General features: G+C 36.2%; 1 protein-coding gene and 1 long non-coding RNA gene across 2 annotated transcripts in view; both read right to left on the bottom strand.

Moving 5' to 3' along the window:
- The window catches only part of CDK13 (cyclin dependent kinase 13), a 142,781-nt gene that overhangs the window by 48,128 nt on the left and 67,757 nt on the right, over positions 1-26,896 (bottom strand).
- On the bottom strand, positions 20,930-24,182 carry LOC118497129. Its single transcript, XR_004899674.1, has 2 exons — positions 21,359-24,182; positions 20,930-21,143 (listed from the first exon to the last, which is right to left on the bottom strand). It is a non-coding gene; the product is annotated as an uncharacterized LOC118497129 (long non-coding RNA).

Here is a 26,896-nt window from a genome sequence, read left to right as displayed (position 1 = left end):
GGAACTAATAAATAATTATGATAAGATGGCAAGGTCCAGAGTTAATATATAAAAGGTAACTGCTTTTTTACATACTGGCAATGAACAACTGGAATTTGAAATTAAAAACATTTCACCATTTACACAACAGGACAAAAACAAAAAAACATGTATAAATCTAACAAAATATGTACAAGAGCTATATAAGAACCACCACAAAATTCTGATAAAAGAAACCAAGCACTAAACAATGAGAATGTTCCATGTACATGGAAAAGGAAGACTCAACGTTGTCGAGATGTCAGTTATTCCCAAATAGATCAATAGATTTATGTTCATTATATTTTTAAAATATATTTTATTGATTATGTTATTACAGTTGTCCCATCCCCCCCTTTATTTCCCTCCACCAGGCACACCCCCTCCCACCCGAATTCCCCTTCTTTAGTTCAGGCCCATGGGTAGTACATATAAGTTCTTTGGCTTCTACATTTCCTATATTATTCCTAACCTCCCCCTGTCTATTTTCTACCTACCGTTTATGTTACTTATTCCGTGTACCTATTCCTCCTCTCTCCCTGTCCCACTCCCCCACTGATAACCATCCATGTGATCTCCATTTCTGTGATTCTGTTCCTGTTCTAATCGTTCACTTTCTTTGTTTGTTGTTTTGTTTTTTTTTTTAGGTTCAGTAATAGCTGTCAGTTTGTTGTCATTTTAGTGTTCATTATTTTTTTATCTTCTTTTTCTTAGATAAGTCCCTTTAACATTTCATATAATAAGGGCTTAGTGATGATGAACTCCTTTAAACTTGACCTTATCTGGGAAGCACTTTATCTGCCCTTCCATTCTAAATGAAAGCTTTGCTGAATAGAGTAGTCTTGGATATAGGTCCTTGCCTTTTCATGATTTCAAATACTTCTTTCCAGTCCCTTCTTGCCTGTAGGGTTTCTTTTGAGAAATCAGCTGATAGTCTTATAGGAACTCCTTTGTAAGCAACTGTCTCCTTTCCTCTTGCTGCTTTTAAGGCTCTCTCCTTATCTTTAATCTTCAGTAATGTAATTATGATGTGCCTTGGTGTGTGCTTCCTTGGGTCCAACTTGGTTGGGACTATCTGGGCTTCCTGGACTTCCTGAAAGTCTATTTCCTTTGCCAGATTGGGAAAGGTCTCCTTCATTAGCTTTTCAAATAACTTTTCAATGTCTTGCTCTTCCTCTTCTCCTTCTGGCACCACTATGATTTGGACGTTGGAACATTTAATGTTGTCCTGGAGGTTCCTAAGCCTCTCCTCATTTTTTTGAACTCTTGTTTCTTCATTCTGTTCTGGTTGAATGCTTCTTTCTTCCTTCTGCTTCAAACCATTGATTTGAGTCCAGGTTTCCTTGCCTTCACTTTGGTTCTCTGTAGGTTTTTCTTTATTTTACATAATGCGACCTTTATTGCTTCCTGGAGCATCCTGATAATCAATGTTTTGAACTGTGTACCTGATAGGTTGGCTCTTTGTCACTTAGTTGTATTTTTTCTGTAGCTTTGAACTGTCATTCCATTTGTGCCATTTTTTTTCTTTTTTTTTGGTCTTGGCATGCCTGTTATGTAGTAAGGGGCAGAGCCTTAAGTGTTCAACAGGGCAGGGCAACCCATGTTGCTGCATTGTGATGCTGTATGTGGGGGAGGGATTCAAGAGGGAACAATGCTGCTTGCTCCACTCTTTGCCAGTTTTCAGTCACTTCCCCTGCTACCCACAATCAAATTGGGCCTTTCTGGTGCCGATTCCCGGGTGGGTGGGTTTTGTGTGTGTTCTAGGACCCTATGGGTCTAGCCAACGAACTCTCCTGTGAGGCTGGGAATTTCTCCTGCTGCCACCTCAACCCCCACAGGTGTTTTCAGTCAGAGGCTTTGAGACGTTATTTCCCTTGCACTGCAGCCCTGAGTTGCAAGGTCTGTCTCACTCCCCAGTTGTTCTTCCCAGGTTGTCTGCACGCAAACTGTGGGCTGCTGGGTCCGCCAGCTGCTGTCTTGCCATGAGTCCTCTCTACCCAGCTGCTGGTCTCGCCTCCACACCTCCCCTACCGGTCTAGGTGAATGTTTCTTCTTTAACTCCTTAATTGTTGGACTTCCATATAGTTTGATTTTCTGTCAGTTCTGGTTGTTTTTGTTTTTAAATTTGTTGTTGTGCTTGTTTTGGTTGTTCAAGGAGGCACAATGTATCTACCAACACCTCCATCTTGGCCGGAAGTCCAAATCGATAGATTTAATACAATCAAAATAAAAATCCCAACAAGTTATTTTGTGGATATTGAAAAACTGAAAAAGTTCATATGTGGAACAGTAAAAGACCTGTGATAGCCAACCCAATATTGAATACAGTATTAAAGAAGAACGAATTTAGAGGGCTGTTACTATTTGACTTAAAAACTTATTATAACGTCTGGGTTGCAGGCCCAGTCGCTGGTAGGAGGCATGCGAAAGGCAAGCAGACATTGATGTTTCTCTCCCTCTCTACTTCCCTTCCCCTCTCTAAAAATAAATAAATAAAATCTTAAAAAAGCACTATAAAGCTACAATAATCAATCCAATGCAGTATTAACAAAAGAAGAGACAAGTAGATTAATAAACAGAAAGCCCATGAACAGACTCTTAAAAAGAAAAGTCAACTTATCTCAGGCAACAGAGCAAAGATGTTTCAATAGAAAAAGGGTAATCTTTTCAACAAATGCTGGAACAAGTAAACATAGGCATGCAAAAAAAAAAAAAAAAAAAAAAAACAACAAAAAAACAAAGAAGAAAGAAGAATATCCATACAGATCTTACATGCTTCACAAAAATTAACTCAAAATGGATCACAGATCTAAGGGTAAAATTCAGAACTATAAAACTCCAAGAAGATATCATAGGACGAAATTTAGGTGAACATAAGTTTGATAATGACTTGGCAGATTCAACACCAAAATCATAACCTGTAAAGAAAAAATGATCTTCATGTGGAAGAAGCAGGACTTCATTAAAATATAAAACTTTGGCTCTGAGAAAGATACCATTAGGAGAATATACATATGCAAAGAAGTCTTAAAACAGTAAGTAAACAAACAGTACAATTAAAAAGTAGGCAAAAAAATGAAGAGGTATGTCCCCAAAGAAAATACACACATGGCACATAAACATATGGAAACGTTCTCAACCTATTTCATTAGAGAATGACAAATGGCAAATTAAAACAATAATGGGATATCATAAATACTTTATTAGAAAGGCAAAAATCAGAAACACTGACAGTATCAAATGCTGGTAAGAAACAACCTACCATTTATCGCTTGTGAAATATAAAATGATACAGCTAGTTCTGAAGAGTGTATAGAAGTTTCTTACAAAACTAAACATGTTGTTACCATATGATCCAGCAATCACATTCCCTGATATTTACCCAAAAAACCTGAAAACTTATGTCCACATGGACACCTGCACGTAAAAGTTTACAGCAGCTTTATTCATAATCGCCAAAATTGGAAAGCAACTAAAATGTCCTTCAGTAGGTGAATGAATGAGTGAATTGTGGTACATCTAGACAATGAAATAATAATCAGCACTAAAAAAATAAAAAATAAAAAGTGAAGGTATATGAAGCCATGAACGTCCATGGAGCATGCTTACGTGCATATCATTGTAGTAAGTGAAAGACGACAATTTGAAAAGGCTAAATAGTATATGTTTCCCAACTACATGATGTTCTGAAAAAGGTAAAACTATGGAGATAATAAAAAAAATCAGTGGCTGCCAGGGTTTCAGGGAGTGGGAATGAATAGGTGGAACACAAGAGAATTTTTAAGACAATGAAAGTATTCTGTGCGCATGTGTGTGTGAGAGACTGAGAGTGAGAGTGAGAGAATATTTGTGTTTGTGGTACTTACCATGCCTGCCTTTGTCTCTATTTCTGTGTCCTGGCCTGTGGATCTCTCTCAGAATCCACTGAATTCTGTATGTCTGTTAGACTCCGTGTGTCTGTTGACTGGCTGCCTGACTGACCCTATCTGTTTCTCTAATTGTCTCTTTCACAAAAGTAAAATTCTAAAATTACTGATATGGTATAGAGAGTTTATATAAAACATAAATTAGGATTTATTTTAAAATATGTATATTTAAATATATACTTCTATTATTTCTATTTTCAGTTTTTAGCTCAGAGGGTCTAAAAGGATAAAACAGGCTGTTAACACTGTGATGAGTAGAAAGTAGCAAGAGAAAATGGGAAATTAATTTTTTCTTCATATAGACTGGTATTATTTCAATGATTATGGTAAGTTCACTTTACTTTTATACTTCTTACAGAAGAACTTTACTTTAGTAAGAGAAATATTAAAGAATTGTAAGTTAAAAGCCATTAAAATACAAGAGATTTTAAATTCAGTAAAAGCTGAGCACATTAAGCTCTATACTCATAGGCAAAGCAATAAAATTCAATGGGAACACCCCAGGGGGATAAATTATTGTGTTAATTGTACTCTGATCCCCTTCTTTGAGTAGTAGACAGTACAATCATTATTGTTCACTTCAGTTAGACTGAATCCTTCAATACCTGCCCCACCAAAAGATCTGAGTAACCCCTGACGAGAAGTCAAACCAGACATCTGAAGCCTAAGAATCACAAATTGACCTGACTCTAAATGGTGGAAACCCTCCCATTAGCAACCCAAAAGAACTGTGTGCTATAGGGTATTCTAAGACCACAGGCTATTTTAAGATGGACCTTGGTGATTATACCTCTTATCCAAGTTTTAGTCAAACCTGGACTTTGTAAAATCCAATGCACATTGGCTTGAACAAAAAAAGGAAATGTCTTCCAAAAATTCTCTTTGGTTTTTGGGTATGGGGTAACATAGAGCTTTCAGAAATCTTATGACAAAAGCCCAAGTTCCCTCTCTCCATTTCTCAGTGCTGGCTCTACCTCAGAACCCATACTGCTTCAAGATGGTTGCTGTAACAACAGACCCTTCTGGCTCTTAGGATCACATCTCATAGTTAAGAAGATACCATTCTATATGTGAAATCTTAGGAAGAATCTTAAACTCTGGACAGGAGAACTGTAAGGATCTGAGCGACATGCCCATAGGGAAATGGAAGTGGAGTCAGCTCCACAGCTTGTGGACTTAGAATAAGATAAAAAATGAATCCTCAATAAAAAGCCCAAGGCTATTATAAAGAGGAAAGTAAACAGGAGGGTAACTACTTAAAGTAAATGGGGTAAACTGTTGGTAAGAGACACCAAAACATGTCAAATACATTATCTACTCCAAAGAAGGGCCAATATCAAGCTCTCTTCTATCTATGACTACATTGCCCATTCAGAAGCCACTAGTCATATGTACCTATGAAGCACCTGAAATGTGGTCGGACTCACTGAGATGAGATGTGCTGTGGATTTTGAAAACTTAGTACAAAAAATGTAAAATACCCTCCAATTTTAATATTCACTACATGGTAAAATAAAATTTTGTATAAAATAAAAGTATATTTTAAAAACTGAAAGAAGAAAATATATAATTATATATTTAAAATGTATGGCAAGAGGGAGGGATACACCAAGAAAATAAACAAATTCAATGGCACATCGAATTTAAATACAAGATGAAACTGATTGTCTACTTATTACTCATTCTAAAATCATATTTCACACATGACCAAAACATTATAAAAAGAGAAATTATAGCTAGCACAATTTATAAAAATGTGTTTAAAATTCTTATGCCCTGACTGGTATGGCTCAGTTGGTTGGCACTGTCAGCACAAGATCCCAAGTATGATTCCCAGTCAGAGCATATGCCTGGATTGTGGGTTTGATTCCCAGCCACAACACATACGAGAAGCAATAGATCGATATTTCTCTTTTATATCTGTTTCTCACCTTCCTTTTTTCCCTCCCTTCCCCTCTCTCTAAAAATAAATGAATAAAATCTTTACAAAATACTTGTAAAATTAATCCTAATACAAAAACGATTTCAAGAAAAGGGTGTGAAAAAACCATCTACTTCCAATTATCTATTCTATAACTGACTATCTATATTAATCTAGACCCTATTTGTCCAAAGACAATAAATCAGTAATGGCTGAAAGTAGACAAAGGAATATAAAAATAGTGAATCTGTACCAAAAACCACTTTCCATTTGAAGATCCTAATTTATATTTTATAATACATGTTTTATATAAACTCTTTATACCATATCAACTGTTTTAGAATTTGTGAGACTTTATATGACAAAATGGTCAACAGAAATTTATTTTTAGTAAGTACAAGCTGAGTAAGAAGAGTTGCTAATATCATTAGCCTAATAAGATGATACTGCAGAGAGATGACTAAGTAATTGTATTATAATGCTTTAACTGATAGGCTTAAAATGCTATTGTATCCTTGTAACATGAAACCTGACTGGGGAAAGAAAAGAAATTAAGCTGAGATGTTGAGCAGGGCTGGGAGCAAGGGGACTGATGTGGGTGAGAGGCATGCTCTGTTTGAGATACCTTTGCGAAATGTGGAAATGGAGAGATATAGTGAATAGTTGGAACTATCTGTAGCCCAGAAATATTCTTACGAAATAATGGCACAGAGCTGAAGATGATGGTAACCTTAGAGCTATGAGAGTATCTGTGAAGGAGAAAAAACACCAAGGACATACTCTGTGGAACACCAACGTTTAATGAAAAGGCAAAGAAAGGGCAACTGATTAAGGCTAGGAAGCAAGAGTTTGGCTAGACAGACAAATCTGGCTAGAGCTTTTTCAGAAAAACCACCGACATTCAAAGCAAATCAACATAATAAATGTTGTCCATGTTAGTAAGAAAAAACTGAGGAATTATTACTGGTTTGGGAAGAGATCATTAGTAAACTAATTTTTAAAAAGTGGTAGGAAAATTTAGACTAATTAATGAATAAAAAAGAGGAAGTATAGGCTGCAAGTGCTAATTACTCTTTCAAAAATTTTGGCAAAAAAAAAAAAAAAAAAAAAGGAGTAACACAGAGTAATGGTGACATTGGCCAACTCAAATAAGAGAAAGATTTGCTTGTTTCAGACAGAGATTTGAGTAGGTTTAGTACTGAAAGTAAGAAGCCAGTGAAGAGGGGTAAGTCTGAAAATACAGAAGATATAATACACAGTGCAGTTCCTAGGAAGTTCCTTGGAACTTCCAGCTCCAAGCAGGAAGAAGAACTACTACTTCCTCTGAGATAAAGGAGTGAAATGGGTAAAGAGTGAAGGAAGGGCATGGAAAGTTAGAAGTTAAGAGAGTAAATTCTCACAAGTGTGAGTTTCTTTGTAGAGAGTAAAGTGATGTCTTCTCTTAAAAGAACAGGAAACCATTTTATAGAAAGGAAGAAGCAGCTCACTAATGTAAGACGACGACGACTATGGACTATCCAGTAGCTCTTAAGTTCCAGCTCTGTAGACCATAAATCTGAGAAGAAAATAATCTACAGTTCTATGATTTTTCTCCAAGTTTAATATTAAAAAGTTAATCCATCTAAAATTGAAGGTTAAGACAAATTAAATGGTATGAGTTTCCTGAAGAGTCTTAGAAATCATTAATTATAATTCTAAATATCTTTGCAAAGTTGTATCTGAATTCTGCTTTCTCCAATTCAACATCAGAAACAATGAAATGACAGACATGATTTACCAGTTCTAACTGTAAAACTAAGACTGAAAAAATTATAGGTTTTTACTTGGGATAACAAGTAAAAGAATCCAATAATTACACATTACCTAAGTATTTGTTAATGTGTAAATTTTCAAGATAGTTGTATGAAATTCAGAAACATTTCTGCTGAAATCTGCAAGAAAGAAAAGAAATAAAACATTTCTTCCTATGACCATCTTTGCCTTTAACCTGTAATTACTAGAAAACATTTCTAGCTTTAACCAGAGAAATGAATTAACCTAACATTAGGAGTCCCGAGCCATATATTATCACTGAGGGTGGATGGGGACATTCCTCCAACTCCTCCTCTGAAGGAGTTCTATTCAATTCAAAATGAGAGAGGAATAACTTCTTTTCCCTAGTCTTTGAACCTTACCCCGCTCCTGTCCTTCGCTAGTAGGGTAAAATATCCAAGACAGCCAGCCAGTCATACTCACTAAAATATAAGGGCCACAGAGTAGGGACTTATCTAATTTACCACCTGTTTCCAGGAACTAGAACACTGCATTGCATATAATAATAGGTGCTGAACAAATATTAAATAATGTCTTCTAGAAATATTCAGGGATCTTATTTCAGCCTTTTTATTACCCCCAAATCACATCGCATCTCTGTACTTTCCACAGGTCAGAGAGGATGAAAAAATGCGAGGTAGGGGTTGGGTGTGAGTGTTCCCAGAAAAGAAAGGAACCTATATCCTCTCTCTCTGGTTGGTATTAGTGTAGAAAATCTAAAATGGATAAATGCACATTACCATGTTATAAGCTGTGGCCGAGAGTGGCAGAAGCAACAGAGAAATATATCAATTCTTGAAATGGCAGAGGAGAAAGGTTTCATGATTATACTAGCCTCACAGAAAATATATCAAATTCAGAAGTACTTATACCAAAAAAAAAGCCCAAAGGAAAAAAAAAGCCCTCTAAGCTTCAAACTCTGAAACTTGAGAGCTCCTGGCTCTTCACCTCAGGGTCTCCATTCCTAACTTACTCTGGCGGCTGACGCTACCCCAGTGACAGTAAGCTAATCAAATAAATGTGCTCCCACTATAAGGAAGGCAATAGGAATAAAATAAGTAGAAACCTATTAATGCTACCACAACTGGGAGTGGCAGGGAAAAGGCGTATACCTAGCCTCAAAATTTGAATTTCCAACCTTTTCCCACAAATACACTGTGATACATCAAAGTCAGATTTTCCACATCCTATAGAAATCAAACTGGCCCTGGCTGGCGTAGCTCAGTGGATTGAGCTTGGGCTGTGAACCAAAGTGTTGCAGGTTTGATTCCCAGTCAGGGTATATGTCTGGGTTGCAGGCCATGACCCCCAGCAACCGCACAGTGATGTTTCCCTCTCTCTCTCTGTCTGTCTCTCTCCCTTCCCACTCTAAAAATGAATAAATAAAATCTTTTTTAAAAAAAAGAAAGAAATCAAACTGAAACAGCTATCTGCTTAAAAAAGACTATTTCCAATCACTATTTTTCATATATCAGGTATTGCGTGTATCAGAATGGTTCTGACTTTTCCTGTATCCCATTTCCTTCTCTGCTCCTCATAGTTTTTTTAATACATATATTTTAAATTTTTATATTACTTTTTATTGTATTTTTTCCATACCATTTACTTACTCCCTATGCCCTCTTCCATACCCATTCACCTGTTCTTCAAAAAATTTAAAAAGGATTCAGTGAGTGAATATATGTAAGGAGATTAGGACAGACAATGCCTGGCACATAGTAAGAACTTATTTATATTGGGGCAGTTAATCATCTATTAGGGAAGAATTCTTTAAATTTAATTTTATGTTTCACTTATTTTTTAATAGTATATTTTATTGATCATGGTATTACAGTTGTCCTATTTTTTCTCCCCTTTACTCCTCCACTCCTTGTACCCCCACTCCTACCAGCAATCTCCCACCAAACCCTTAGTTCATGTCCATGGGTTGTATATGTAAGTTCTTAGACTTTACTATTTCCTATACTATTCTTAACCTCCTCCTGTTTGCTTTGTACCTTCCATTTACACTTCTTATTCCCTGTACCTTTTCCCCCATCCACTCCCCGACCCGTACCTACTGATAACTCTCCATGTGATCTCCACTTCTGTGATTCTGTTCCTGTTCTAGTTCCTTGCTTAGTTTGTTTTCATTTTTGTTTTTAGGTTCATTTGTTGATAGTTGTGAGTCTGTTGTCATTTACTGTTCATAGTTTTGATCATCTTCTTTTTCTTAGATAAGTCCTTTTGACATTTCCTATAATAAGGGCTTGGTGATGATGAACTCCTTTAACTTGACTTTATCTGGCAAGCACTTCCATTCTAAATGATAGCTTTGCTGGATAGAGTATTCTTGGATGTACAGTGATCCCTCACCTCCCGAGATAGATGAAAATCTGGCCAAGTAGCGGCGTTACGTTTACTATTCATATATATTGTAAGGCTTTATAAACCCTTCCCACACTCCGATAAACCTTACCACTCTCTTATTACCTTCCTCACAACTCTAATATAAAACACTTCATATGCTCTTAAACACTTTCTATACTCTGAAACCTACATAATTTTAACAACACATAAAATTCTATACAGGTACAGTATACTGCAAAATCCCACAATATAGCAAAAACTCCACGATACAGAATTAGATATGTATTTTTTTTAAAAACCCATGATACAGTGAAGCAGCAATAAGTGAACCGCGAATAGCGAGGGATGATTGTAGGTCCCTGCCTTTCATGACTTTCAATACTTCTTTCCAGCCCCTTCTTACCTGTAGGGTTCCTTTTGAGAAATCAGCTGAATAGTTCTTATGGGAACTCCTTTGTAGGTAGCTGTCTCTTTTTCTCTTGCTGCTTTTAGATTGTGTCCTTATCTTTAATCTTGGGCAAGGTAATGATGGTGTGTGCCTTGTTGTGTTCCTTTTTGGATCTAAGTTCTTTGGGACTCTCTGTGTTTCCTGGACTTCCTGGGAGTCTATTTCCTTTGCCAGACTGGGGAAGTTTTCCTTTATTATTTTTCTGAGTAAGTTTTCAATTTCTTGCACTTCCTCTTTTACTTCTGACACGCCTGATTTAGACATTAGAATGTTTAAAGTTGCCCTGGAAGTTCCTGTGCCTTTCCTCATGTTTTTGAATTCCTGTTTCTTCATTCTGTTCCAAATGGTTGATTCCATTCTGTTCAGTGTTTACTTCTTCCTTCTGCTTCAAATGGTTGATTTTGAGTCCTGGCTTCTTTCTCTTCACTGTTGGTTCCCTAGTTTTATTTCACTTTGCAGAGCCTTCTCTTTTTCCTCTATTTTGCGACCATACTCAACCACTTCTACGAGCATCCTGATTACTAGTGTTCTGAACTCTGCATCTGATAGATTGGCTATCTCTTCATCACTTAGTTCTATTTTTGGAGTTTTGATGTGTTCTTTCATTTGGGCCATATTTCTTTGTCTCTGTGCACCTGTTATAGTGTAAGGTGGGGAGCCTTAGGTATTTGTCATGGTGGAGCAACCCACTTTACTGTGTTGTGGTGCTGTATGTGTGTGTGTGTGGGGGGGGGGGGGAATCAGAGAGGTAAAAATGCCACTTGCTTGGCTCTTGGCTGGTTTTCAGTCACTTCCCCCACTACCCACAAGCAAATTGGGCCCTTCTGGTCCTGATTCCCAGGTAGGTGGGTTTGTGTACATTCTAGAACTCAGTGGGTGTCTCCAAAAATCTCCTGTGAGGGTGGGAGTTTGTCCTGCCACCTGAACCCCCACAGGTTTTTACAATCAGAGGTTCTGAGGCTGTTTCTTTTCCAGCATTGGAACCTCGGGTTGCACAGTCTGTCTCGCACCCTAGTGTTCCTCTCAGTTTATCCACACACAAATGAGGGACTCAGACTACCAGGTCCACCAGCTGCTGCCTCTCTGGCCTGGTCCTTCAGCAATGCCACCACCTAGCTGTGTGTCTTTTCCACCCCAGCTGCCCATCTCTGCCCCTCTTACCAGTCTGAATGTTCTTTAACTCCTTGGTTGTTGAACTTCCATACAGTTTGATTTTTTGGCAGTTCTGGTTATTTTTTGTTTTCAAATTTTTTGTTGTCCTTCCTTTGTTTGTGCAAGGAGGCAAAGTCTATCTACCTATGCCTCTGGTCTTAGCTGGAAGTGTACTTTTTTAAATTACATAAAACAGTAATTTACTTTTTACATTTGTTAAAAGTTTTTCTAAAAAGATATTTGGTTCTACTTTTTTAGAAATGTTTTTATAAATTTTTTGGTCTACCTCAAAGGAATTGTATGGAGTTAAAATAGTCAAAATTATTATTTATAGAGACTAGAACTAACCTTTCGGAATCTCAGAGTAATTCAATTTGTAACTTTAACATGTTTAAAAGAATCTTATCATTCAGAGTTACCTTGCTATTTAAAAACTTCACCTATAACTTGCACTACCTAAAAAGCCTATCTATTAGGTTTACGTAACTTTTATTTAGCTTACTGATGAGTGCTCCATTAAACTGCCATAATTTAATTTAACTTCTGCTGTAAGAGTTAGATATACAATGAGATGTATGTGCAAACTCAATGACATCCAAGGACAAGACAAATGCAATCACTTAATATTTTAAGGGTAGCATGCCAGTCCAGCCTTTCTTATGCAAGAAAACACTCATATACTGGGGGAGTGGAGGTCTAAAAATGAAGAGTAAAGGTGTGATAAGTATCAATGAAGGGAATCCAGGTTAGCAAAGTGGCTGTTATAGAAATAACATGAGGTGATTAAAAAAATTTGAAATCACAGAAGTTGAAAAGTTTACTAGTTATATTAAATCTAGAACATAACGTAAAATTCCGATTCACTTTCAGAAAACTTATTTATAGCCAGAGACAAGAAAAAAGCCTTCTGAAATGAAAAAATCATTCCATTCCTGTTACCCAAAGTACCTATAAAAATGGACAAATCTCGCAAGTGTGTAACATTTGTTAGAAAATCTTATTATACTAAAAATGACACACACAAAAATTCCCAGGTTAAAGCTTGGTGCCAAGTGGGTACTTGAAATATGGGGAGAACCACTTTCTGAACTATGATTGCCTAACCACTATGTTCTACATCTGAAACTAATATAAAATAATACTGAATATCAACTATAATTTAAGATTATTTAAAAAATCAAACAAATAAAGGTTTGGTACCTGAAACACCAAAAGTGAAATGAACTTAAACTCTAATGAATAAGCCCAGTAATGAAAGAACAATCAGGAAATAATTATCACACTCACTAAAATAAAACAGTAAAATCAGAACATTAAAAACAAGAATATCAATTCAATTTTCCACATCCTAAACTAGAAATGGTTGGTGATTCCATTAACTGTATGATTCAACAGGTTCGGCTGCCAATTCCTACCTGACCTAGAGATACAGAATAACTTAACTGGAAAAGAGCTTGTGTAACTTTTACTTTGCATAGACAAATAGGTATATTCTGAATCTTCTACCATAATACTCATGTGCCATCAGATTTCATGTAAAGCCAATGAACTGGCCTCTGTACAATTCAGCTATCTCCTTACTTTCTAACAAGCTCCTGAGTTCTGAAAGTGGTACTTTTCTTAGGTTCTTTTCTCTTTTTATTATATTCTAATTTGGGTACATTTTGTTTAAGTAGGTTCTTAGTAATTCTTCTCCTGGTGACTGGTCCAAAGATGTGCAGGCATACTCAGATTTGGCCTATGAGGAACAGAACAGGGCCATGAGGGAGCCAAGGATCTCTTTCACCAAATAAGAACAACTATCACTCCAGGTCATACTACAGTAAGAATGAAACAAATACATGGATGGTGTAACTTGGGTCTTTGATCATACCCTTAAGCCACTGAATCAACTAAAGTCTGCCCATTCTCTGGACCTCTTAAGTAGGCTAATATAGTCCCATATGGTTTAAACGCTTTCAACTGGATTTTCTGTTACTCTGCTGAGTCACTATGATATAGTGTGGTGGTTAATTGTATGTGTCAACTTGGCTACGCTATAGTGCTCAGCTGTGCAGTCAAAACCAGTCTAGATATTGCTGCCAAGGTATTTTTATATGATTAATATTTACTCCTGGGAGGAATAATTTTTTATTATATTGAAGTGTTCTAAGGCTATCATATGAAGACAGATGCTTTAAACAACCTGCATTAAATTATGTTTTAATACAATTAAAGAGTATGTTAACCTGTTTATAACCACAAACTAAAAATGTCATGCACTTATCTCAGATATGAGATATATGACATATAAAGCTCAGTGTCAAAAGGCTTGTTTCATGCATACAGCATTGAGTATATTATGTCTATAAATCTCAGATTTTAAGTTGAACAGTCCTTAAAAAACTTCAATATATTCTACTGAATACATACTATTTGATTAAATATAAATGAAAATCTCTTATTCTCACATAGCAGTATTGTGAGTGCATGATAACAAACCACTGATGGTTTGTCTTTCAAGTCTAAGGACATTCAGCAGTAATATTGCAGTGATCATTTAAAACATTAAGTCTGAGTTCTAGCCAAGATGGAGGCATAGGTAGAAACCCTCTGCTTCCTCGCACAACCAAAAGGAAGATGATAACCAGTGTAAAATCAATAAACAACCAGAAGCACCAGAAAATCAAATTGCATGGAACTCTGACAACCAAGGAATTAAAGAAAAAAATCAATCAGAACCACCAGACTGGTAAGGCAGAGGACTGAGTGGGCCAGCCAGCCAAGAAAAACCCCAGGTGAGTCCAGTCGGCGGACCTTGGGGGCAGAGTTGGCAGTGGCATGGTGATGGGCTGCAAGGGCTTACTTAAGGGTCAACTGAGACTCAGGGTTGATTACAGCAGTTGCTACAGCAGGAGAAACTCCCAGTCTCACACAAGAGTCCACTGGAAAGTATGGTAGGCACAAGCAAGTGAGCTCCATTGTTCCCTGAGGTGCCAATGTTCTCTGGTACCTCCCCCACAGGCAGCACCACAGTGCAGCAAAGAGGGTTGCCCTGCCCAGGTGAATTCCTAAGGCCCCGCCCCCTTACAACTTCTCAGGTATGCCAAGATAAAGAAATATGGCCCAAATGAAAGAAGACCATAACCTCAGAAAGAGCACTAAATGATGAGGACATAGCCAACCTATATAATGGAGACTTTAAAGCCCTGGTAATCAAAATGCTCACAGATCTGATGGAGCTTGGTTGATAAATGAAAAAACAAATGAAAGATACCGAAAATGAAATAAATCAAAATATTCAGGGAACCAACAGTGACAGGAAGGAAACCAGGACTCAAAGCAACAATTTGGAACAAAAGGAAAAAATAAACATCCAACCAGAACAGAATGAAGAAACAAGAATTAAAAAAAAAAAAAAAAGGTACAGAGAGTAAGTAGCATAGATGGTAGGTAGAAAATAGACAGGGGGATGGTAAGAATAGCATGGAAAATTTAGAAGCCAAAGAACTAACATGTATGACCCATGGACATGAACTAAAGGGGGGGGAATGTGGGTGGGAGGGGGTGTGCAAGGTGGAGGAGAGTGAAAAGGGGGAAATGGGACAACTGTAATAGCATAACCAATAAAATATATTTTTAAAAAAGTGAAGAGTGTCTTACAAACCTCTGAGACAACCTGAAATGTTCCAATATTGGAATTATAGGGGTACCAGAAGGAGAACAGCAGCAGCAAGAAATTGAAAACTTATTTGAACAAACAATGAAGGAAAACTTCTCCAATCTGGTGAAGGAAATAGACTTCTAGGAAATCCAGGAAGCTCAGAGAGTCCCAAAGAAGTTGTACCCAAGGAGGAACACACCAAGGCATATCATCATTAAGTTATCCAAGAGTAAATAAAAAGAGAAAATCCTAAAAGAAGCAAGAGGAAAGGAAAGACTTGCCTACAAAGGAGTGCCCATTAGGCTATCAGCTGATTTCTCAAAAGAAACCTTGCAGGCAAGAAGGGGCTGGAAATAAGTATTGCAAGTCATGAAAGGCAAGGACCTACATCCGAGAATACTCTATCCTGCAAAGCTTTCATTTATAGAATGGAAGGGCAGATAAAGTACTTGCCAGATAAGATCAAGTTAAAGAAGTTCATCATCACCCAGCCCTTATTATATGAAATGTTAAAGGGACTTATCTAAAAAAAAAAGATAAAAATACGAACACTAAAATGACAACAAAGTCACATATCAACAAATGAACTTAAAAGAAAAACAACAAAAACAAAAAATTAGAGTGAAGAACTAGAACAGGAACAGAATCAGAGAAATGGACATCACATGGAGGGATTTCAGTGGGAAGTGAGAAAGGGAGGAATGGGGGGAAAGGTACAGAGAGGAGGCATAATTAGTAGGCATAAAATAGACAGGGGAGAGATAAAATGGTATAGGAAACAGAGGACTCAAAAAACTTGTATGTACAAACCATGGACATGAACTAAGGGGACAGGGAATGCTGGAGGGTTGTGGGGGGCAGGTGGAGAAGGGATAAAGGAGAAAAAATGGGAAAACTGTAATAGCATAATCTATAAAAACACTTAAAAATAAAACATTAGTCTTATAAAGATGTTTGAAGTAATGTGAACACCTGTTTTCCCTATTTGTCAAGCAAAAAATATAAAACCTGACTGAATAAAAGAAAGAAAGAGAGGATCTATTCCAGAATACTAAGACCCAAGCTAAGTACAGTACCTGTTCTAATAAACACACACATTACTCAGAATACTCTATAGGTCACTCGTGTGTACCAAAATGACAACTGGTAAGGAAAGTATGGACTCGCATTCTAGATGAAGTTCCTTTTACAGATCTACAGAAGCAAGCACTGTCAGAAGTATACTAACCTCCCCTTTTCCCCTCAATAATCACCACCAAATTCCTTCACAACAGGATTTCACAGAATGTCAGAGATTTCTAGGATATGCTAAAATCAGGTTGAGAGACTCTAGTTTACATCCTCAATCTGAATAATTTAGGCAGAAAAGACAACTTTCCTCAAGGATTGAATTAACTTTTGTCTTCACATTTTGACTGTACCTTGCCTACAATGCCACCAATTAACACCTAAGGACTTCTGAAAAGAAAATTCCATTACTATCGTCCTCTTTTTTAAGGTTTAATTTTTTTATTTTTAGAGAGAGGGGAAGGGAAGGAGAAAGAGAAGGAGAGACGCATTGATGGATTGGTTTGCCTCTTCCACACCCACAACTGGGAACCTGGCCTGCAACTCAGGCGTGTATTCTGACCTGGAACCAACCAGTGACCTTTTAGTTCACAGGCTGGTGCTCAGCCACTGAGCCATACCTTCCAGGGCTCCATTACTTCTTTTCTTTATTGAGAAATGTTGTGTTTTTCCTACTCCTTATTTTACAGTACTTTGCTTCCATCTGAGCCAGAATATTGTCCATTCCTTTTCCTGTTTCCTTTGTCTGCTCTGAATGACTGCTTTCAAGTTATCTTCTTTTTCAAATCCCACTCCTTTCTGCTTATTTCTACTTCTTTAGCCAGTTCCTGAGCCCTCCTTTTTCCTAGCATTCATCTTTTGTTTCAATTCTTTGATGAAGGCATTAAGGATGGGACCTCCCCAACACCAATGGCTTGCTAAATAATGTTCCTTATCCTGGGATCCAATGTGTACTGCACATATAGCAGACTTCATGATCTGATCCATGTCCCCTCTGAAGTGCAGACAGGCCTGTTTACTATCAGCCAGCTCTTCTTCAGAACCTTGGTATGTCTTCTCAAAAGTCTGAATGCCTTGTAGAGGTATCTTTTTATTTTTAAAAAATATTTTATTTATTTCTAGAGAGGGGGGAAAGCAAGGAGAAAGAGAGGAAAGAAACATCAATGCGCAAGAGAAACATTGATCAGTTGCCTCTCACATGCCCCCAACTGGGGACCTGGCCCACAACCCAGGCATGTGCCCTGACCAGGAATTGACCATGACCTTCAGTCCACAGGCCAGCTTTCAATCCACTGAGCCACACCAGCCAGGGCTAGCGATATCTTTATAAAGCGTAACCCTCAATACATCTCCAGACCCAATCTTGGCTGTGCACACATCAGAATCCTCCTCCACTGTTCCCTGCTCATCGTACACACACTCTGCTCTTTGTCCCTCAAAATGGAATAGACTTTTCTGAGAATCTGAAAGTAGCAGTGGTATCCTCCTTGTCATAGTCACCCACCCAATCCAGATGCACTTGAGGGTATGGTAGCCGTGTAGGACCTGCCTTGCACCCCACACCAAACATTCAGTACAAGTTGGCAATGCTGAACACACCCTCATGGCCAGCAGAGGTGCAGAGCTGGTGACAGCCTCCTTAAGGTCCAGGAACACTAGAGCCAGAGTTCTGAAACTGCTTCCTTGCCCAGTACAAAAAGCCCAGATGTGATTAACGTTAAAATCAGTAGACTTTGAGGTGCACGTTACCCTCAATAATGTTGAAGACCTTCAGAGAAAAGACTAAGGACCCTTGAAGAAGAAGGAAATCTGACTGCCTTTGAACTCAAGAATACAACATCAACTCCTGCCATTGTTTCCAGTTTACCAGTCAGCCTTACAAATTTCAGACTTGCCAACATCCATAACCACAACGACCCAATTTCTTAAAATAAATCTCTCTCTATATGTATATATCCCATTGGTTTTACTTCTTGAAGCAACAAAAATGGGTTTTCCTGAAGTTTATTACATTTTAACAGGGAAAATAAATTTTTACAACCTCTGACATGTTGGCAATAAACTGCACATATTTAGAAGGTACAATTTAAGTAGTTTTCACAAAGTATACACCTCTGAGATATGGCTACAATTAAGCTAATAATAATAGTCATCACCCCCAAAGATTTCCTTATGCTCCTGGAATACATTTTTAATACAAAGACTGGAGACTTATTTACATATTCCTTTGTAAACTTTTTCCAGTTTATAATATAAGAGGGCACCCCAAAAATCTCAGAATTACTTTCTGGAAGGGGGATCCCTTTATAGTACAGGCTTCCCCTGCTAGCAAGAGTGTTCTAGGAACCCATCTGTATCAGTGTACCAGCTGACATTGTAAAAGAGGCTGCATTCGGCTTCAGTGAATTTTTTTTTTTGAAGACTCTTTCAACATCCTTGCCCATTTCATGCGTTATTTATGAGCACACCTGCTCACACCATACTGAATGCTCAGTTTTTGACTGAAAATGGCATGACCTTCATGCCTAGTCCTCCCTATTTACTCGATCTTTACCCAAAGTGAAATTTTTTTTTGTTTCTCCAGATGAAAAAAAGTCCTCAAAGGGAAATGTTTTGATGATGTAGAAGAGGTGAAACAAAAATCAGTGGAAGCACTAAAAAGTATCAAAATTGACAACTTCAAAAACTATTTTGAGCAGTAGGAAAAACATCACAATAGGTGTACTGCAATCAAATGGAGAGATACTTTGAAGGTGACTGCAACTTTTTTCCTTCCTTTTTGTGGGGGGATGGTGGGTGGTGTGCTGGTGGTGGTGAATGGTGGTGGTAGGAAAAGTGAATGAACTTTAAAACATGTAAGAATACATACACAATTTTTTAAAATAAACTGTTTTGGGGGTACCTCTAACTTATAGAGTGAATAATTTTCCTTATCATTGAACTTTTACATAATTTTAATGGCCATATAGTATTCCACAGTCATAATACGCTATAGTTCTGTTCAATAACTCTATTGTTAGATATTTATTTCTAAAGTTCTGCAATTATAAGCAAACTATAAAGAACATTCCCACAGCTTTATCTATGAAAAGTCAAGATTGCTTCCTTACGTTTCTAAAAATAAATTGCCAAATTAAAGCATATTACATTTTAAAGAATCATTATATCAACAAACGTTTGTGCATCATTATGTGCCAAGCACCATACCATGCCCTTAAATACTCTCTGAAATTTATACCAGTTTTCACTCTCATGTGTTACATGAATAATACCTGTGTATGATCCCATAAACTAACCATGCTTTAAAAAAAAAAACCCTGCTCTTCCTCAAATGATTCTTAATATCATTTCAGTCAAATTCCTATAAATAAGTTTTGATACCTTGTATTTTCTAACTGCATGAAAATAAGCAAGATTTTTTAAGGGGATAGGAGAGAAGACCTTTAAAAACCAGAAATAAAAATGTAATATAAGGCTGCAAAAATTAAAACAACATGGTATGGCAGCAGGACATACAAAAAGATCAGTAAAACAGGAGAGCCCAAAACATGTGGGAGTTCTATATATGTAAAAATTGGCAGAACAGAGGAAGATAAAAATAAAATATTTAAATATCTATATATTTTTAAAACTAAAGTAGAAGTTGAAAAAATACCGAAAAAGTCATAATTTCCAGAGGGCTGAGACTTAATTAGTTTGAGACAAATCACTTTCCCTCCAAAAAACCTCAAAACCAACCAACGTGACCAACCACATAAGAGATTTAGAGTAACAAAGAACAGAGAAAAACAAAGTTTCAGGCAAGCAACAGAAATGGGGATATTATGTGAAACACATAAAGAAAGTGATATGTGAAACACATGAAGTAAGCATTAGTACCCTATGTTATAAGTCTCAAGTCCGTAAGAAAATATCAGAAGAACAGGCAATTCACAAAATAGAGAAAACTTTAAACTCATAAAACTTATAAACTTAATACTCATAAAGTAACTTGCTACTTTAATAGGAAGAGAAGTATTAATTTTTCTTATCAGAGGGACAAAAATATAAAACTCATATATACTGTATTTTTTAATCTTTTTTTTCTAATTATTTATTTATTTATTTTTAGACAGGGAAGGGAGGGAGAAAGAGAGAGAGAAACATCAGTGTGTGGTTGCTGGGGGCCTTGGCCTGCAACCCAGGCATGTGCCCTGACTGGGAATAAAACCTGCGATCCTTTGGTTCGCAGCCCGTGCTCAATCCACTGAGCTACGCCAGCCAGGGCATAATATACTGTATTTCAATAAACTAGATATTCACACAAAATTTTAGTTAAGACTATAAATTGGTATAAGCTTTCTTATAAATTAATTTGGCTGTAACTATCAACATTAAAAAAAGATATCATTTAACCTAACAATTTCACTTTTAAGAAAGTACCCTACAAAAAGATCCAAACAAATACATGTAGATTTATAGTTAATGATGTTTGGTAAAGCACTAATGGTGAAAACTAAAAACCAATACCTAAATATTTATCTACAGGAAAAAGCCTCATAAAAGAGACCATATCCAAATTACAAACTGCAGAACACTATCTTTTTTTTTGTAACTGGGTCCATGATAAACATAGACACTTATTTTGCAAAAACACACAAAAAAAAAAGTTTAGAAAGAAATTGAAAAAGGGGGAGAACCTCTGGTGTCTCTTCACACTGCTAGCCAAATGTCACAGAGCATCTATGCATACAGGTCCTTTCTACTCAGTTATTTTCTTTCTTTCTATAGTTCAGTGTTTCAATTCAACCAGATGTTATTTTTATACTTTTTTTGAAAAAGATTTTATTATTTATTTATTTATTTTAGGGAGGGAAGGGAAGGGGGGGGGGAGGGGGGGGGGGGAGATACATCAATGTGTGGTTGCTGGGGTTATGGCCTGCAACCTAGGAATGTACCCTGGCTGGGAATCGAACCTGGGACACTTTAGTTCCCAGCCCGCGCTCAATCCACTGAGCTATGCAGCCAGGGCATTTTTATACTTTTAAAAAGAATTAAGACAGAGAAGTTTTTTAAAATACTATCCAGTATCTGATAGATAAAATATATTTAAGTTACATTTCATTTATTAGAGTGAGGATGAATTTTTTAAATATTTACTGGAAATTACTGATCTTATTACCCATTTATGTCTTTTTCCTAGTAAACCTTTTATAAACTACAAAGGAGAACTGTGCCTATCTGTTTAAAAGAGCATTCATGCCAGAGTTTGTATCTCTTTTAAACATCAGATATTATACCTCTAAAGATGTAAAACCTGGCATAATACCCTCCAAATTCTAATATCTGATTTTCAACAGAGTTCTACACACAAGCTAAAAAAATAAAAATAAGAAATTAGAAACTCTTATGTGGTCATTGCAAGACAGATCAACTATTGTATTAAGCCTCTCCTGTAACATTACAAGTAACACCCTGGTATGTAGGTTGACGTTATGGTAATAAGCATAAAGAAAAAATGGTAAACAATTAAAGAGGTAAAAATATTTCACATATTTATCTCATTTAAGCTTCACAATAACAATAAAAATATCATCTCCTTATAATACATGAGGCACAGAGACACTAAATAATTTGCTCATCCTCACACTACTAAATGATAAAAGTAAAACAATACCCAACCTGAGTGTCCCATTCCTCTTTTCACCATGAAGAAACAGGGGTTACTGTTTCCTGAGAGAGGACTAAAAAACCACAGAACAATCTACACAGCCTTCCTTTAGTTTACTGCCCTAAATGGTAATCTGCCTTTTCCCACTGCAGAATTTAATGCAGAATTCTCTTTATTGATGGCCATTAGTCTCAATGTGAGATCATCCACTTCTTCAATTCCACCTTCTCCTCCCATTTCCAAACATAATGGGCATCTATCTTATTGCATGTTACTGAGTTTCTGTCACTCTTCTGATTTCCTTCTTCTCCCAGCCTGGGGTTTGATTCAGCCAATGAGCTCACTTTTTAACCAATCACAGCTAGTGGGTTAAACCAAATAATCACAGCTGGTCAGATGTTACTGAACTTTTTTCACTCTTCTTGACAACTTGTACTATTAATAATTAGAGAATACGTCTAAGCTTTCAGAATTTTTTTAAATTTCTAATGTCTAATCTCCACATAAATTTCATTAAAGGACTAAAACTGAAATATTAATTTCTCCTAAACCCCATCCTCTCTGCTTAATTATAAACAATTACATTGCTGATTTATTTCTGCCTTCACAATCTACCAACAAGCTGTAATGGCAGCAAATTTTACTGTGTACTTATTATGTACAATATTCTAGGCTAAGTGTTTCATATGCATTATTTCATTTAATACAACACATCTATGAGTTAGGTAGTATTATCACATTTTTCAGATGAGGAAAACAGAGAGTATGTAAAATGGAAGAAGCAAGAATTCAAACTATACTCTTAACCACTACACATACTTCCCATTACTATTATCACGCCTGCCTCAAAAGAACCTATTTCTTATTCAGCTATTTAGGAAATATTGCTAGGAGAAACTTGCCCCTTCCCCACCCCCTCCCTTTCTATTCCCATTACCCCTTGCCTACTTTCCGACAGATTCCTTTTCCTTTAAACGCCTAGCAATCCTTTGCCATAGGTCATTTCCTGGTGGGCATCTATACATTCCGATTTGTGTTCTTTAAACTTCAAATTTCAGCACAGGGTACTAACTCGATAGTTCCTTGTGACCCAGAAGAAAGTCATTCCTGTAAGATTTGATTTTTATTCCTTGAAAAACATTATTTGCTATATTTCACTGAATATAACTACAGCACTTTCCTATATCTTTTACTGTATATATGGAACTCACAACCATAAAAGGTTCATTTGATTATTCTGGAACAGACTGAAATCTGTTTTATAAATACTTTTCTCCTCAATTCAACTCAACATTTACTGAACACTAATATAAGAAACACATGGAAAACAGGAAACCAGATGGCGGAATAGTGTTTACGTAAATTATTCAAAATGTGAACACGCTTACTATGTAAAAAATTTTTCAACTCAATTAAGAAAAACACTAGTCCCCTAATAAAAATGAGCATATGACATAAAGAGGTATCACATGGATAAGAAATAAATGGCATCTAAGCACAAGAAATCATCCAATCTCCATAATAAGAATTATTAAAAAGACAGAATAAAATTTTCAATCAAATTTGCCAAAGATCAAATAAAATTACTATAAATGCTGGCTGAAATATACAACAAGCACTTCAGTGTTGTTTTTAAAGGAAAAGTTAATATTTCTGTTCCTTGGCATAGTATTTAAGGTCAAGCATCATTTTTGGTCCTAATCTGCCTCTCCTCCCCCAACAGTAAGCCATTTAAATTTACACAGTATTTTTCATGAAAACACAAAATTCTTGGGAGCTAGCTGGGGATTTTACTTTTTGTCTTAAACAGCTTTATTGAAATCTACTGTATTTTGCCATGTATAGTACAATCCCATGTATAATGTATGTCCATGTTTTTGGCCCTAACTTTCAGGAAAACAATCTTTCATTTTAATTTTTTAATACAATTTTTAAGTTTAGAAATAAAACCAATTACTACTTCCAGAGTATTAATTTTCATACAGATATCATTATTGCTTTCCAGAGTTGTACTTTTAATGCATAAACATAAACAGAAGAATTAAAAACATCTATAAAGATACAGAAGTAGGACTACCCATGTATACTATGCATCCTTATTTTTGCCTCAAAAATTTGGGCAAAAAAGTGTGCATTATACATGGCAAAATACAGGTGATTCACATACCATATTCATCCATTTAAAGTATACAATTCAATTGGTTTTAATGTATTCACAGAGTTGTGCGACCATCACCACAATGAATTTCAGAATATTTTCATCACCTCTAAAAGAACCTTGTACCCATTTACAGTCAGTCTCCACTTACAATGCCCCTCCAAGTCTCTGGCAATGACCAATCTACCTTCTGTCTCTATGGATTTGCCTATTCTGTACATCTTATATAATGGAAACATACAGTACAATCTTTTATAACTAGCTACTTTCACATAACATAAGGCTTTTAAGGTTCATCCATGTTGTAGCATAGGCAACACTTCATTCCTTTTTAATTTTTAAAAACAGTGGTGAAATATACATAAGAATATTTACCATCTTATTTTTAAATGTGCAGTTTACTAGCATTAAGTACATTCACACTGTTTGCAACCATCACCACTATCTATTTGGAGACCACTTTTCATCTTACAAAAATGAAGTTCTGTACCAATTGAACAGTAACTTCCCATTCCTCACTCCCTCCACCCTCAGTAATCACCATTGTACTTTCTGTCTCTATGAATTTCACTACCTCAGGTACCTCACACAAGTAGAATCATACAATGTTTGTCCTTTTGTGACTGGCTTATTTCACTATAGCATATAGTGAGTATAGCATATATTTCGCTATAGCATAATGTCCTCAAGGTTCATCCATGTTGTAGTATTTGACAGGACTGCAGGACTGCTTTCCTTTTTAAAGCTGAATAATACTGCACTGTATGTATATGCCACTATTTGCTTATCAATTCATCTGACAAGGACACTTCGATTGCTGCCACCTCCTTCCTGGCTATTTAAGTAATGCTACTATAAACATGGAGTACAAATAACTTCAAGATGCTACTTTCGATTCTTTTTGAGTATAGACATGTGGTAATTCTACTTTGAATTTTTGAAAAATTGCCATATTTTTCACAGTAACTGTCATTGTACATCCCAGGGGCAAAAAGAATAAGGGTTCCAATTTCTCCACATCCTTTGCATCACTTGATATTTTCTACTATTGCTTTTACTTTTATTTTTGATAGTCATTTTAATGGTTATAAAACAGTAACTCATTGTGGTATTGATTACCATTTTTCTAAAGATTAGTGATGTTGAACATCTTTTCATGTGTTTAATGTCTATGTAAGTCCTTTTACCTTATTGTTGTTGGGTTGCAGTTCTTTTTTTTTTTTTTTTTTTAAAGATTTTATTTATTTATTTTTAGAGAGGGAAGGGAGGGAGGGAGGGAGGGAGGGAGGGAGGGAGGGAGAGAGAGAGAGAGAAACATCAATGTGCGGTTGCTGGGGGTTATGGCCTGCAACCCAGGAATGTACCCTGGCTGGGAATCGAACCTGGGACACTTTGGTTCCCAGCCCGCGCTCAATCCACTGAGCTACGCCAGCCAGGGCTTGCAGTTCTTTATATAAACTGGATGTGAACCCTTTCTTATCAGATATACAATAAGCAAATATTTTCTCCCATTATCATGGGTTGCTTTTTTTACTGATCAGTACTTTGATTCATATTTTAGTTTTGATGCAGTCCAATTTATCTATTTTATATATATATATTGTTGCCTGTGGTTTTAGCATCATACCTAAGAAACCATTGTCACTTCTAATGTCATGAAGTTTCCCCCTAATGTTTTCTTGTTCACAGTTATGTAGTTCTGGCTCGTAAGTCTAGGTCTTCAATCATTTTAATTTTTAATTTTTAATTTTTAAATGTTAAGTTAATTTTTGTATATGGTGTTAGGTAAAGGTCCAACTTCATTGATTGGCATGTACATATTCCATTTTCCCCACACCACCTGTTGAAACTGAATGCCTTAGCACTCTTGTCAAAAATAATTTGGCCATATACACAACAGCTTATTTCTGGGCTCTCTACTCTGTACCACTCTTCTCTGTCTGTGTTTCTGCCAGTACTACACTATTTGATTACTGTAGCTTTGTAGTGATTTTTAAAATCAGAAAGTGTGAGATCTCAAACTTTGTTCTTCTATTTCAAGATTACTTTGGTAATTAGGAGTCCCTTGAGATTCTATATGAATTTTAGGGTGAACTGTTCTATTTCTGCAAAAAAGCATTGTTGGAATTTTCATAGGAATTGTACTGAACCTACCCTATTTTTCAGACTGCAAAATTTGGGAGGAATAATGGTTGTTAATGCTGCTATTGAGTTCTGTTTACATTTATACTGGTGAAATATTATGTTATGAAATATTTTACCACATTTTTTGCTTCAAATTTTTTTCCTATTTTCTTCCTCTAAAACCTAGGTGTGTCTTATGGTCTGAAAAATACAGTACATAGATCACTTTGCATAGTATTAACACCCTACCAACATTAAGTCTTCTAATCCATGAATAGAGATGTCTTTCATTTAATGGAGTCTTCTTTCAGTTTACAAGTCTTTCATCTTCTTAATTTATTCCAATCTTATTACTTTGATATTATTATAAATGGATTTCTTTTGATGCTATTATGAATGGACTAGTTCTCATTTCTTTTTCAAATTGCTCACTGTTGAGGGTACAGAAAATTTTTGCATGTTGATTTTCTGCCCTGCTACTTTTCTGGGTGCTTTTATTTATTCTTTTTTCGTATGTGGACTCTTTAGGATTTTCTACATATAAGCTCATGTTATCTACGATCAGAAATAACATTATTTCCTCCTTTCCAATTTGAATGTCTTTTTCTTGTTTAATTGCTGACTACT

This window comes from Phyllostomus discolor, chromosome 10, assembly GCF_004126475.2.
Source record: "Phyllostomus discolor isolate MPI-MPIP mPhyDis1 chromosome 10, mPhyDis1.pri.v3, whole genome shotgun sequence".
In the NCBI taxonomy this organism is placed as follows: Eukaryota; Metazoa; Chordata; class Mammalia; order Chiroptera; family Phyllostomidae; genus Phyllostomus; species Phyllostomus discolor.
The sequence above is the reverse complement of the archived record's forward strand: the minus strand, read 5'-3'. Positions and strand labels throughout refer to the sequence as shown.